This window comes from Pogona vitticeps, chromosome 2 (genome assembly GCF_051106095.1).
Source record: "Pogona vitticeps strain Pit_001003342236 chromosome 2, PviZW2.1, whole genome shotgun sequence".
In the NCBI taxonomy this organism is placed as follows: Eukaryota; Metazoa; Chordata; class Lepidosauria; order Squamata; family Agamidae; genus Pogona; species Pogona vitticeps.
In genome coordinates this window covers 181,220,786-181,235,449 of record NC_135784.1, presented here as the reverse complement: position 1 = coordinate 181,235,449, position 14,664 = coordinate 181,220,786, and the positions used below count along the sequence as shown (strand labels likewise).

Below are 14,664 nucleotides of genomic sequence, written 5' to 3'. Positions count from 1 at the left end.
GTGTTGAAGGGTGTTGGGCAAGATTATCTGTGATACTGTACTGTATTAGTTGCAAGCAGGACAGGGCTAGTGTGGATGCTGAAGAGAGCTGCTGTAGCCTACTTGTTGGGAAACGGTAAGCTTTGAGAGGCAGAATCAGTCCAAGGTATCACTCCAAAATCTGTATAGGCATCCTTCAGTCTCAAGAGACTATGGTAACATGCTCTGAATCGAGGAGTGTCCTCTCCAGAGCATGAAGCCCGGGTAAGGTAATATGGAGGATAGGCTGTTACCCAAGCAGCAGATCCCCCCTCTCCACATTGCTGAAATAATCCAATGGAAAGGCAAGAGCCAATACAACTGGTTCCAGCAATGTCGCAGGAGTTGGCAGAACGACACATGCTGCCTTCGGGACTCCAGCTCCGGATTTTGCCTCGAGGTTAACTCCTGAAGCCTTTTCCATGAGTGGATATAGCCACAAGGCAGTGGAGGTTTGAAATAGGAGTTTTCCTTCTCCAAAATACATCAGCTTTTTCCCGCAAACCCGTTTCAACAGGCCTACCCAACACATTCTGAGGAACAGCACAAGATGGCTCTCCGACAATATTCAGATACATATTGGACTGCCAATTATATACTAGCCATGGAACACCATTCTGCAATGCATCTGAGGGCAAAAAGTCAATTTAGTGCAGGAGTGAACAACCATAGCCCTCCAGGTTTTTGAGCCTACACCTCCCATTATCCCTAGTCAACATAGGCCTAAGAGATTCCACAGGAATGTTCAGTCCAAGAATATTTGGAAGGCCATGGTTGCCCTCCCCTGCTTTAGGGGGAAAAAAGGACTAACTGTCTTGCACACAACTCTAGCAGAGGGGAACAACCAAGTTGCTGACCACTAACATCTGTCTTTTCTCCCTCTTTTCTCCTACCTGCCCTCCACCCCCCTTGGGCTCCTTGATCTTAGTTAGAGAAATAATTCAGCAAGGTTGTGTCAAGGCAGCCTAGTGAACTATGGAAGACTGTACCCAGATTAAATCATTCAAATATCCCGTCCGCAGAGGAGGGTGCCCACTGTGCCTCTGAATGATGTACTGCTCTGGTCTCAGCCGTATATAATCAGCAGTTAACTGGGGAGTGAATAATGCTGTTGGATCTTTGCACAACCAGATCATTTGCATGAATGGTGCCCCGGGCTTGGCTGCCTCCAGTGACCAGGCACAACCAGAACAACGAATGACTCATTGAGGGATGGGCTGCTCAAAGAGCAGATCATTCAAACCCTGTAAATGTGCCTTTTCCAGTGACAAAGGGAAGCCTCCACCTTTAAATCAGAAACCAAAATGTGTCTTAGAAAATTTGGAAGACAGTGATAAATAGCCAGCATTATTTATTAAGGATGACTAAATGATTAATCAAACAAAATAGATTATTTTATGGACAATTGTTGCTTATTAATTATTTTCTACAGGCCAGCATTTTGTGAAGAGTCATCCAGTTGTTGCTTCTGTTTCACAAAGGCCCTCACCTCTGCAGTTTCTTGCTCAGGACAAGAATATCTAATGGGCAGATCATGTCAGGGCAGGGAACCAGAAAGGCCAGAGTTGCAGTCCAGATAGATACACAGGAGCATTGGCCCACATGCAGCGATGCTCAAGAAGTGGAAGCATGTAAGCTGTTGAGGGAAATTGGCCAGACCAAAGATTTCAGGTGGCCTGCAACATGGCAAAGAATCAGCAAAAGGTGCCTGCTCAGGAATGTTTCAAGGGGGCTCATAATCATCATCTTCCCACCTCGCAGATGGGTGCTGGATTTCAGTACTCATAAGGCAGCCACATGGATGAGTAGGGATATGTCTCATTGCAAGGGATTGAGCTACTGATTGGTAACTCAGTAGAACACGGATATTTTTAATTTTACAGCATTTAGTCACCTACAAACATGCTTACTTTTATTTCTATGCTACCAACTTACTTTTATTTCTATTTCTCCCAGTTAAGGGACCCAAGGCAGCATGAATTCACATTTAAGGATGTGAATGGGACAGTGTGCAATCTGAGATTTGTGCCTCTGTATCTTTTGCAATGCCACACACTAAGAGACAACACTTGTGCTGAATCTTAATTCCCTCCTTTTTTTTTAACCAAAAAACTGGTCAGATCATTTTTACCAAAAAAAAAAAAAAAAAAAAAGGTAAGATGGCCCCTGCTAGTACTATGAGATTTCAGTCAAGTACAATGTACCAAATAATTACATGTGCAACGAAAAGAAAAATTACTTTTTAAATGTATTTGCGAAGGCTTTTACAGCCGGGATCTAATGATTGTTGTGGGGTTTTTGGGTTTTTTGGCCATGTTCTGAAGGTTGTTCTTCCTAACGTTTCGCCAGTCTCTGTGGCTGGCACCTTCAGAGGGCAGGAGTAGCACTCTTTGCTCTGGTGCAGTTTGTTTCAGAGTTGAATATTTATAGCTGTGGGATCAGCTTTTGTCTTTTTCAGTAGATGGGTGATTATGGTGATCAGTGTGTTTTTACTGTGGGTGTATTGTTGTGATAAGGAGGAGAGATTACCTGTCACTGTGATTGATGGGTGTTGTTAGCTGGTTTTTTGTGTGTAGTGATCACCGGTCCTTGTGGCTGGGTAGAGTTCGTTGACCTTTTGCAAGCTGTATTTTTCAGTGTTGGCAGCCAAGCTTTGTTGAGTTTTAAACTTTCTTCTTTTTTGTCGAAGCTCTGCTGGTGTTTGTGGATTCCAATGGCTTCCCTGTCTAACGTAATGATTGCTGGTATTGTCCAGTATTTCAGTGTTTTGAAATAGAATTTCATGTCCAGCTTGTTTTACGGCATGTTCAACTACTGCAGATTTTTCCAGTTGTTTTAGTCTGCAGTATCTCTCATGTTCTTTGATTCTGGTGTGGATGCTTCGTTTTGTGGTTCCAATATACTTGGCCACAACTGCATGGTATCCAGTATACTCCTGCAGTGGTGAGGGAGTCCCTTCTGTCCTTTGCTGACTGTAACATTTGTTGTATTTTTGTGGTGGGCTTGAATACTGTTTGTAGGTTGTTGTTTTTTCAAAAGTTTCCCCATACAGTCTGTGACCCCTTTGATGTATGGCAGAAACACTTTATTTATGGGAGGCTGTTTTTCTTCTTCAGTTCGGTGTTGTTTTCTTGGTTTGATGACTCTTGTGATTTGCCTGTAGGGCCATTTGCCTGTAGGGCCCAATTCAGATGGTTGAGTTCGGTGCTGAGAAATTGAGCTTCACAGTTCCGATTTGCACGGTCTACCAGTGTTTTGATTATGCCTCTTTTTTGCTGTGGGTGGTGGTTGGAGTTTTTGTGTAGGTACCAGTCCGTGTGGGTGGGTTTTCTGTAGACCTTGTGTCCCAATAGGGAGTCAGTTTTGCGTATGACCATGACATCTAAGAAAGGGAGTTGGCCCTCTATTTCTTTTTCTTTGGCAAATTGTATATTTGGGTGGATGCTGTTGAGGTGGTTTAGAAATTCTTCCAATTTTTATTCACTGTGGCTCCAAATTGCGAAGGTGTCATCCACATATCAGAACCAGACTGTGGGTGCGAAGGGTGCCGAAGCCAGGGCCTGTTTTTCGAAATGCTCCATGTAGAAGTTTGATATAACCGGGCTGAGGGGGCTGCCCATTGGAAGAAAATTGGAAACCATCTCAACAGCATCTAGATATTAAAGGAACAGTGCATTCTCTATGATTAACTTTTCTTCCCTCCAGCAATAGGATTTCCTCAGAGAGGTCTGCCTCAGCAATCAGACTTGCAAACTAAGCCTGAGTTTATCTTCTGAAGATTAGTCACAAAACAAAGCCCACAAAATGAAAGATATTAGGTGGGAAAATCAAACACTTTTTTCATTTTAAGGAGCAACTTTTCTATAAACATCCTAAATGTTTGACCCTGAGAAACGGGGCAAGAAACCACACCATTCAGGTAGTTTTTGAATCTGACCTTAGGCAGTACTAGCCCCAAGCCCTATGTCATCCTTTTGGTGATGCATGTCATAAGAGGGACCAGCTGTATTACTTAACTGCGGCTTAAATCCTTCATACTGCTCCTGTTCTTACCATCAGTAGGTGGAAAAAGAAGGAAGAATGCAGCAGGAGGACTTTACCTCCAGATGCTCACTGCTTTCACACTATGGCACAAGGGAAAAAGCCAGTAAATGAACAGTTTGCTTTGGCTGGTTTTTTTTTATTATTATTATTATTAGCAGGGATGGTATTACCTACCAGTCCTCCTAGTAGCTCTTAGGTTGAGATGGTGATGGGGAGAAGAATGGATTCCCCCATCCCTCACCCCCAAAAAATATATTGTTGGGATCTATATTTATTACAATGTAAAGCATTTGGAGATGGCTTGGTCTTGAAAAGATAATTGAGACCCATTAGTCTTACAGACGATCTGACCCTGGCAGAAATGAAAACAGCTTCAGCTGGTTTGTTGAAAAGTATCAACATAACTGCCTGCATTTTCAGATCGCCTCTTCAGAGCACATCTATGGACTGTCATGGGGAGTATTCTGCCATTCAAAATTTGCCACTATCCTACAGTTTCCACACCTAAAAGGTATGTGTATGCAATCTTCTTCTGTGCAGAATATTTGGAAACATTTACAAACTCTGTTCAAGCAAAGCAAATATAAGCCCCAACGGTACCAGGAACAACATTTGTGCCATAGAGACACAAATGTGTACAACACCAAGAAGCTTATTAACAGACAAGTAAGTACAGAGAGAGTTTACCAGAAAGTAGGAATTTTGGACCTCCCACTACAGTCCATAGCATGATGGTGATGATTATGACGATGACAGGCAGTGACAAGTACATTTCCAGACACAGCCTCAATTAGAAATAGTAGCAGGAAGTATGGCAGAGGGTTGGCTGGGGCTCCATTTTTTCTCCATAAATAGCTTACTCTTTGACTTAATTGAACTGGACACCAATGCAGAGTCTCGATTAATTACAGGAATGCATTCATGCACTGAGGGTATGTTGGGATCTAATCCCTGCTCTTTAACTAAAGAACGGTTAACAGGCAGTAGGCCCTCATTTGTCTTAAGGTAGTCGGGATGGAAGCAGGGACGTGATCGGTGCGGTTGGGGTCACTGCCAGCTCAAAAACCTAGGATGGTTCTCAAACTATGAGAACTAAATTCTCTCTAACGTGAAGAGGCTCTGATCTGCACAGTAGCATCCTCTGCCTCGGAGCATGCTGCAACTGGAGCAGAAGAAATTAAAGTTGGCTTGCCATTTGTTCAGCTGGTAGAAGCCTGTCTCTGAGACTCCTTGAGCTCACCTTGGTGACATAATCGGAGCATGCCTGGTTCTGAGACTCCTGAGCAAGGTCAGGCCCAGCTCAGACTCCATTTTAGTCCCTGGAAACTCCCCATCTATGGACCAGATTGGATTGGAGAGTTCATTCTCCTCTCCTAGATTTTAGCACGGCCCTGCAGTACCAGCTCCAGATTTCCCAGGAATCCTTTTGCGTGGCCGCTTAACCTAGAAGAGGAAGGATATGCAAAACAAACGTTCTTTCAATTTCTTCTTGGATGCCCTGTGCAAAGGGAGAAGGTATTGCTCTTCATTTGGTAGGCATCTGTGATCGCGAGGACTCAGTAAATGCCCAGTCTCGCCATCCTTTACAACAAGCCCTTAATATCTCTTCCCTGTTGAATGGGTTTTGAGCTTTTGATGCGAACGCATAATCCTACTTCCTAAACTGAGCTTGTCTGCTCAGCTTCCAACCAGAACAGGTTTTCTTATCCTTTCTCACTGACTATGACAATATCATAGTCACACAACATCAAATGAGATAAAGCAGTGTGTGAGAGAGACAGAATTTTCTCTTAACGGGATCTGCTTTTTGCTACTGGAACTCTGTGGTCCACCAGGTGGTGCAAAACAGCAGCTCAGAAAGGCAGACCTAGAAGGACAACATGAAGCATAAATTCTCAGCTCAGGAATGTTTAAACACCAGAACCAGAATTTGCACAGCCCTTTCACGTACAAATCTTCATCTGTTTCCCCCACAAGCTTTCTTAATTAAAGCAGATGGATTAGGACAAACCCAGTATTTTGTCTTGTAACTGTTACTATTCCTAAACCATCGAGAATCAGACCCCACCCACCCACTCCTGTTTCACTAAAAACCAGCTGGAGAACCACCCTTTGCCCACTCCAATACAAAGGAAGAGTTTTTAATCTGAAAAAGGACAAGTCCCAAGGAACAGACAAAAGAAACGAACATAACTAAGCAATCTCCAAATTAGGATAGAAACAAAAAGCCTGAAGGACCCATTCCCTACCCAAAGCCTAACCAATGCCCAAGTTATACCAAGGTTTTAGCTGCTCCTAAAAATGCAGGAAACAAAACTACCCTACATGGGATCACAGCCTTTTAAACTCTCTTAACGTTTGGAAGAAATAGTGATCTACAAACCCTAAAAATTTGGTGTTCCTCCTTTCGTAATCAAGTCCTGTAGCATTGCAGGGAAAGGTGCTTTAGTTTTAACACACTTTTACTTAACATACAAAACACAATTGTAGAAATAACGTGGGAGGGAACGGATTTAAAGAAGAAATGTATCTGTTTTAAGTCCTCCCGGAAATCACCTGTGGATTCCCTGGACTTAGATGTTCCACCAGGCATGTTTGGGGTTGCAGGTCCCCTGAAATGTTTATTTCAATACAAGAGTTACAATGTGGTAGGTGACCCTGTCCTGGAAAACACACCTGGAAGGAAAGGAGAAAGCTCAGAGGACCAGAAGAAAAATAGATACTCGTGCTTCATTCCATAGTTACCAGCATCAGCAATCAGCATCCACAGCAACCCAAATGTGTGACATGAAGGCCACCTTTTCTTTAACAATAGCCCCTATTGCAGCATTAGATTTCTTAATCCTTTGCCCAGAAGGCCCATACCACAAGAAGCAAGCTCCCCATGGGGTAAACAGATATAAAGGAAGATGCTGAAAATTTCAGCCCTTGCAGCTTTTCTGTTTCCAACATTAAAAGCTCCACCTGCCGATATTACTGATCCTACGGAAGGATTCAAAGAGCCAATATCGCGTCCAGCTTTACATCGGGTTTTCCCAACTCCCTGAGTAATAAATAGCAACTGCCCTAATTAGAGTTCCTATGGAGAGCCAGTTTGGCCGATCTTTTGGTAATCTCAGATGGAGGGGACTGCTCTGGCCTGGTTTCGATCCCAAATGCAAATTGGTTGTATTTTATCTGTACCAAGGAGAGTTGCTTGCTTGAGTCTGCTCAAGGTGCTTTCCCTCCGCACGGCTGTGGTTCTCTTCAGTTCTCGTGAGGGGCCTAAAGGCCAACACCTCCCGCCACTCTCTGCTCCGTCCCCTCCCTGAGCCTGTCTTTTCACTTACCTTTGCAGCACAGGAAACCCAACAAAGGGAACCGACTTCTTTTTCAGATGTGAACTCCCGCGTTGCAGAGAGGGGGATCTGGGGAGAGGGGGGGTTCCCCCTCCTGGGGAGGGGAGCTTTGCTCCTCCTCAGACCAGAGGGACAGAAAGGGATGCCTTTGTACTGTAGCCAAAGTGCAAAGTCAAAGTGGAGGCATCGTTTTACCCTCCCAACTTGGCAAGGCCCGACTTGGCTCTGACCCCCCCCCCCCCGCCCGGCCGCCCCTTGTCTGTGCATGTGAGTCAAAAGACAAGAGATGTGGAAGGAGAGAGCCTCTCCTCAGCTGGTCGGGCCGGTTTGAATTCAGGGAAAGATGAGAGGCTGACAGACCTTGGCGAAACGAGGTGAGTCGTCCCCACAGGCTGCTCCAGCGATTCCAGATCCTGGCGCCCTTGAAAACCTTTCCCCCTCTTCCTGGGTCAGAGACGTTATCAGCTGTCTAGCTGAATTATTTACCAGCATTCCTGGGCTGCCTTGTTCGGTTACTAGCCCTTTTTTTGTCTCCTTCCCCCACCCCCAAATCATGAGAACACACGCGCACCCCTATGACACCATCTGATTGTTGGAGGGGATCTGTGACACCCTGCTCTCCGCAGATTAGTGAAGGGCATGCCCCCCCCTCTCCATCCCTGATGTCAAACCCAAACCCCTCCAGCCATCTTGTGGTTATTAAACTGAAGCATCCATGGCTCTCTGGCCAGGTCCCTCATTCTTCACAGACCTCTGCATTCCATTTAATAAGAGGTCACGATAGCTTATTGTTTGGCCTTTAGGCCTCCCTTCGTTACAAAAAGCAAACGGAAAAAGTAAACCCAACGCTATTTTTCTTTTTCTTTTCTTTTTTTCCTATACTTACCACATATATACTTATCTGCACACAAGTTCACTTCATGTCGTTGATAAAGTTATTTCCTCCCGCAAGGGCTTTGGCCACAGTCTATGTTGCATTGGAACAGCCTTCCAAGTTACCCCCCCCCCCAGATGCATCGTTTCTGCTTCAACAAGCGATGATGGCTGCTGCTCTGTAACTGGCTCTGTACATGAACAACTGTAGTTATAAATACATATTACAATGATAGGTGGGTGGATTTGTGTTTTGGACTACTTCTTTACGAAATTCTGGGGGCTTACAGTCCAAAAAGCCTAAACCTATTTTATTTTACTTTATTCATTACTTTTATACCACACCCAACTAGTGTCTAAGCACTACACTGGGCGGCCATCAGCAGTTAAAAACACAACTACGTACCCATCTCCACGCCCAAGGACAGTAAATACAGTAATGAGATCCAGAAAAGTATTATTAACCCAGAATGTCCAAAAAATAAAGAAACCTGGAGGGCCAATCAAAATCAATATCAGTTTATGAGTCCACGAGGGTGTCAAAGGGGTAAGATATTTCCAAAGGCCTCTTCGAACAATATAGTTTATACCTGTTTTCTGAAGACCAGAGGGGAGGGAGCTTGGTGTATATCCACAGGTAATGCATTCCATAAATCTATACACCTCAAATGACAAGCTTCTGAAGTCACGTGACATATTTCTGACTGAGGGGAATAAGGGAGAAGCAAAACGTGATTTGCTAAAATGTAGTCGGTAATTGAGAAAAGCAGTGCCTAGCCTTATCCCAAACTGTCAATGTTCTGCTATAGTTCTTCCTAAGACATCCTCTCTGTGGGATCCCATGTTTGTGTTTATCTCATGCACATGTATGGATTGTGAAATGGGTGGTGGTGGATGCTTAGAGGCGATCTGGAGTGGAGAAGAAATAGGCAAGGAAAACGGAACCCAATCCAGACAGTTCCCTCCCAACGCAGACTTCCCTCTTAAAAAACAACAACAACAAAACACTATTTGGAGGTTCTTAATCCACACAATTGTGTGTTTTGTTTGGCCACCAGCCTCTTTCTCCAGAAATAAGTCATTACTCTTTAAACCTTAAATTGAAGCTGGGGGGTGGGTGGGAAATACAATGATAGGCTTCCACTACCCCATCTTCTTCAGCCCTATAAGCTGCTTTCTCTCTCTCTTCTGGACAGCATCACAGATCAGGAGGGGAGAATGTATGGACCTTTGGATATTTCTCAACTGCACAACTCCCACGATCCCTTAGTACAGGCTAGACCTGTTAGATGTTAAGCCCAACAACATCTAGAGGTCCATAGGGTCCCCATCTATGCTGCAGGCGAAGGTGAGGGCAGATGACAGAACTGCTGCCACAGTAGGAGTCAGCATCAGCCTTTGCTCTTGTTTCACCTGGATTATAAATCCAGCAACTGGATAAATAGTGCTACTGCACACTCAGCCCCACCGTGCTGGCTTCTGTGGCTCTGCCTTTAACCATAGTTTGCTCTGTAGCAATCAGTAGTCAAAGCTTCTCGTGACTTAGATCCCCGTTAATATCTAACTCCTGCAGATCAAACAGCATTGCCCTTGTGCATTTTTTTTGTAGGTCACACTCAGAGGTGGCTGCCCCAACGGACCCTTAAAAGGCTGGCCAAAAGGGACATTTCCTCCACTTTGACATCACCAGGAACAGACCAACGCAATGGGTACCTCCCCAATCCATAATCTGGGACAAGTAATCACATCTTTTTCCTTGTGCTTTGGCAATTTGGTTCAACAGTCCTCCCTAGTTTCACCCAATCTTGGAGCAGGAACCTAAAGAATTAATCTTCCAGTTTTGCCAGTTTCCTATGCCGTGCATTCCAAATCTCCAGCAGAATGAGGTGGCAGAAGGGACTGCACCAATTTTTAGGGTATATGTGGGAGACTTCTTTCCTGTGTTGAAAATTCCCTGGGAACAGACGAATAGCAAAGGGCAAATGTGGTGCCCTAATAAGAAGTGTGGCAGATAAAGGGATAATCATTCAGAAATGATCCCCGCCCCCTGGAGCTTGAAGTGGGCCCATCCACGCCTACTACTTCAAGCCTCTTCTACCTCACTCCCACCTCATCCTACTTAATGTTCAGTTCCAGCTTCACACCACTATCGTGGCAAGAAACCTGGTATGATAAAGGGCACTAGATGCATGGAAAAGCTTAGTTAAAATCTGTCCTCAACCAGCAATTCAGTGAGTAACCTTGGACTGCTCACTGTATAACCTCCCTCAAAGGGCTGTTGTAAAGGAAAAAATAAGAGACCTCCTGTGTATGATAAATACTACCCTGAGTGCTTGGGGGGGGGCAGGGGGGGAGTGTGAGGTTAAAAAATAAGAAAATAAATAATAGCTAAAGTTTGTCAGGTCTGCCTAAAGCATTTTTCCCCATAATTCTGGGTCTATTCTTCTGTAAGACTAAAACAATCTTGGGTGGTGGTGGTTTAAGATACAAATGCAACCTAAAATAAACTTACGAGGATCTTAGCAACCTCCCCTGCATAAGATGTTCAGATTCTGACCCCGAAAAGTGAGCACAATAGAACACTTCACAGCATATGCCATAAATGATAAGCAGCACCCTGAGATCTGATGTGTCCTTCAGTTTCCTATGTCTTTAACATTCCTGCCCCCTGCTGGCAAATATGGTGCCTTTGGTCTGTAGCTGCCATTCTCCACATTTCCTGTTACTGCGCTTCCATCTTTCTCAAATCACAATACTTGTGTTCTGTTTCAAATTCCACTTCCCCTACAAGAATGTCCTTCTTTACATTTTTATCTAGTACTTTTAGCAATGTCTTCTATTTCCATTTCACAGACAGGAAAAGTGAGGTTGAGACAAGGGCTTGTTCAAATCCACAACAGAGGGAAGTTTGGACTGAGATCTTCCAGATCAAAATACAGTTTTCTGAGTTTTTTTAAAAATTATATTTTATTTTAACAAAAATATAAACATAAACATAAAATACATAAACCAAAATACAATTTAACTGTGTTCCCCACCACTGTAGATGGGACCTCTTGCAATAATCTTCTTCTTCCTCCATCTATATTCTTCCTCTTCTTTTATTGTTCTCTTCTCCAGAACTGCATTGATTCTTGATTTGGAGCTTTGGGTTTTCTTCCTCTTTTCCAGTACTCTTCTCTCTCATGCCCCAAGCCAAACAGAGAACATACTGTCATCCCCTCAGCCTGCAACTTAGGACTTATTCATATGGACTTTTTTCCCACTGCTTGGTGCACTGCAGGGATAGATTGGTTTGCTTTTTTTCCTGGTGACCACATGACATAATCGCTAGAGAGGCCGATTGGCCCCCAAAGCACCACAACCTGCACTTTTTGAGCTCCTGTCAGGGGCTTCTACTTTTTTTATGCAGGACAGTGCACTACAGTTTAATGCTGTTGCACTGAATCACTTAGATTACATTTTAAAAAACCATACCTGCAGGTAGTTTCTCAATCAGCACCACACAGAACGGAATGCAAAATAAGTAGTTTAATCTAAATGATTCAGTGCATCAGTGGTTGAAAGGGAAAGTGTTCAGTTGACACTTGACGGTGGAAGAGACCAGAAGATCGTTTGAGGTCGATATGCCATTTGGATAGAAGGATCATGCCAAATGGCATATTACCATATTTCTCTCCCAGACATCAAGCAACCCTATTTAGACAGCCCCAGCCTTCACCAAAAGGGCCAGTATGGTTGCACCCTAATTAGTTGCTGGTCTTCCTTCCTAAATGCCCTGGCCTATGGGAAGAAAGTGGGCCATAAGAAAAAAAAAGTGAGACAGAAACCAAGATAAATAGAGTCTGTAGGAAGTTTTGATGCAGTTGGATTATATTTCTCCATTTGTCTCTGTATGGATCTAGTATATTGCCAATTCCTCCTAGTTCTATTTTTTCTTCTCCCCAACTTTTACCACTCTGACCTCATTAACTTCTGGGATGGTAGTTACATTGTTTAATATGTTTAAATGATAAATAAAATACTGTTGTATACTGTATTTATTGTAAAGCTGCAATTGCCAGCTTACTGTTACTTTCAGGGAGTCCTAAGTTAAAGCATGGTTTCAAGGCTTCTCGGTCCCTGAACTAATTTTTAGTTCTGGGGCTGAGACATGGAACACATGAAATGAAGGAGATAGCCTTGAAACATGTACAGAGTGCCTTTCTTTAATCTCCTGAACAATGTTGGCTGGCTTCCATGCATCTGGAGGAGAAGATATAGGCTTCTGGATCAGGAGTAGTAAGACCAGATACTTTACAGAAGTTCACTTTTTAATTAAACCGTCCCTCAGGTGCTAATTGATACTGCTAACAATGAAATGATGTTCTCAAGACCAGATGAGCCTGTGATGCTTTGATATTCCACCTGTCCGTGAAAAACTCCGCCTTGAGGCTTCCCTTCTCTTCTTCCAGGCATACTAAGCAGCTTAGAAGTCTAAAGACGGCTGTGTACCAAACACTGGCCCAGCTGGTGATTAGAAAGACAGGAATAGAAGCATATTCTTTTAGGTTGACTTGACAAGATCCTGAGGTAAGAAAAGAGAGAAACTGACATTCGCCTTTACTTGGCATGCAGCATAACCTTGGCTCTCAAGGCACAGGTGGTGGTTTCTCCTGCTTAAAACGTACTATCAAGGTCTTGTTATAGCTTATCACCTGTTCTGGGGTCATTAACATCAGTGATTAGTTGTTACCATGTTGTGTTGTTTTTATTTTCTTACATTGCTGATACTGGGGCTTTTCTCTCCGCCACCCACAAGATCTATCCATCCTAGTTGCATAATACCCTTGGACTGCTAATCTGAGCAGTTCAAGAATTATAATGATGCTACTTCAATATGGAGAGAATCTTGTGTGTTTTTTTAATTTATCCAAATAAATTAAAAACATTAAAAATAATGTTTATTTATTCATTCATTCCATTCTATGGATGCCCTTTTCTAAAACAAGCATCTAGGGGTATTACAGATAAAGTACGTAGAAGTTAAAAACAGTAAATATGTCATATAAAACAACTCTCTTCAATTTACCATGAGTAACCAGGGTGGTGTCTAGGCTGAAACCCAGCTCAAATGGATCCAGAACAGCCATTTTTTGACTGCACATCCTTCATTTCAGAGAGAAAATAAATTAACCTGGTGTGGGACTGGCAAGGGTCTCCCTGGCTGCGAGAGTGGGCTCTCCACCTCTCAGAGAGCAATGGTTGGATTCCCTACCTGCAGTTCACCTGTGGACTGGGGCATTGGGGAGGAGGAGGGGGTGGTACTCTTGAGGCCACATGCGATGCCATGACAGGACTTGGATTTAAGGAGGAGAGCGAAGCAGGAGAGGCGGACTGTTGGGTGGATGGTGTGGACTGGGAGGCATGCACGGCCCAGAAGGTGCTGCCGCTGTCAGAGAAGACAGCGGTTTGGTGGGAGATGATCCACTGCTGTGATCCCAAGACCGTCTACTGGGTTGGGTTGGTTGTGTCTCCAGAGGAAACCACCTAGGTCCATCGGGACCAAGCCAAGCACCAAGAGGCACGGAGGCCTGAGAACCACTATGGAGAGAGGAAGCAGCAAGACCAGGCAGCCGCACTGGAGAAAACCTCGTGGTCAGCCTACCTATCAGTCTCCAGAAGGTCAACCTTCTGCTCCTCCTGGGGATATGGAGGGATGGTGGGGAGCATTTGCCACTCGCCTTCATGGACAACTGACTGCCTGCAGCCAGCACACTTGCTGTGACACAGTGTGCATGCCCCACCTGCGAGAGGTCCTAGATTTGGTAGAGGAGGCAGGACTCCACTCCTCCCAGTAACAGGCTATTTAGGGGCACTGCCCCAAAGATGGTGGGAGTGAAGCTCATTCCCTGGCACCCCGAGTGGCTAGTTTTATGTTTGTGGCCCTGTTGGCCTTTAAGAGTTCTGTCGCTCTGTGCATATGCCGCTCACTTGAAACATGCACCTATAATTTTAAAGGAGGGTAGTCAGATTTGTGAAGGGTAGGCCCACCAATACCTGTCAGCTAAATCCAGAGAGAGGGAATGTAACCCATTCTGGACAACAGAATTCTGTGTCGTGTAACACCAAATGTGGATCGCCAAAATGTACAAACAAGGGAGACTTTTAAGTCTTCCAGAATCATTCTTTCAGGTGTAGATGTTATAAAATTGGGGTCAGGGAAGAAGCCATCAGTCTCCCCCCTCAAAAACAACAACAACAACAAAAAACTCCCTGGCTAAATGTAAGGGACATTGTTCTTGAAAGCATACTTCAAAGAAGGCAAGACAAGGAGTTGCAGCTTCAGTGTAAAGCAAAGCTGTCAAGACATCAGTTACAAGGTCTCAGGTGCTATAGAAAATTAGATTAC

At 44.1% G+C, this 14,664-nt stretch overlaps 1 protein-coding gene across 2 annotated transcripts in view; it reads right to left on the bottom strand.

Moving 5' to 3' along the window:
• PALM3 (paralemmin 3) overlaps positions 1-7,857 on the bottom strand; it is a 47,263-nt gene extending 39,406 nt beyond the window's left edge. The window contains exon 1 of one of the 2 annotated variants that reach the window (XM_078386593.1): positions 7,761-7,857. The gene's annotated coding sequence lies outside the window, so the exon portion shown is untranslated. Of the gene's footprint in view, positions 1-7,391; positions 7,524-7,760 lie in introns of those variants that run through there. The other variant, XM_020798720.3, reaches the window with a different exon arrangement.
• Between the last annotated feature and the right edge of the window lie 6,807 nt (positions 7,858-14,664).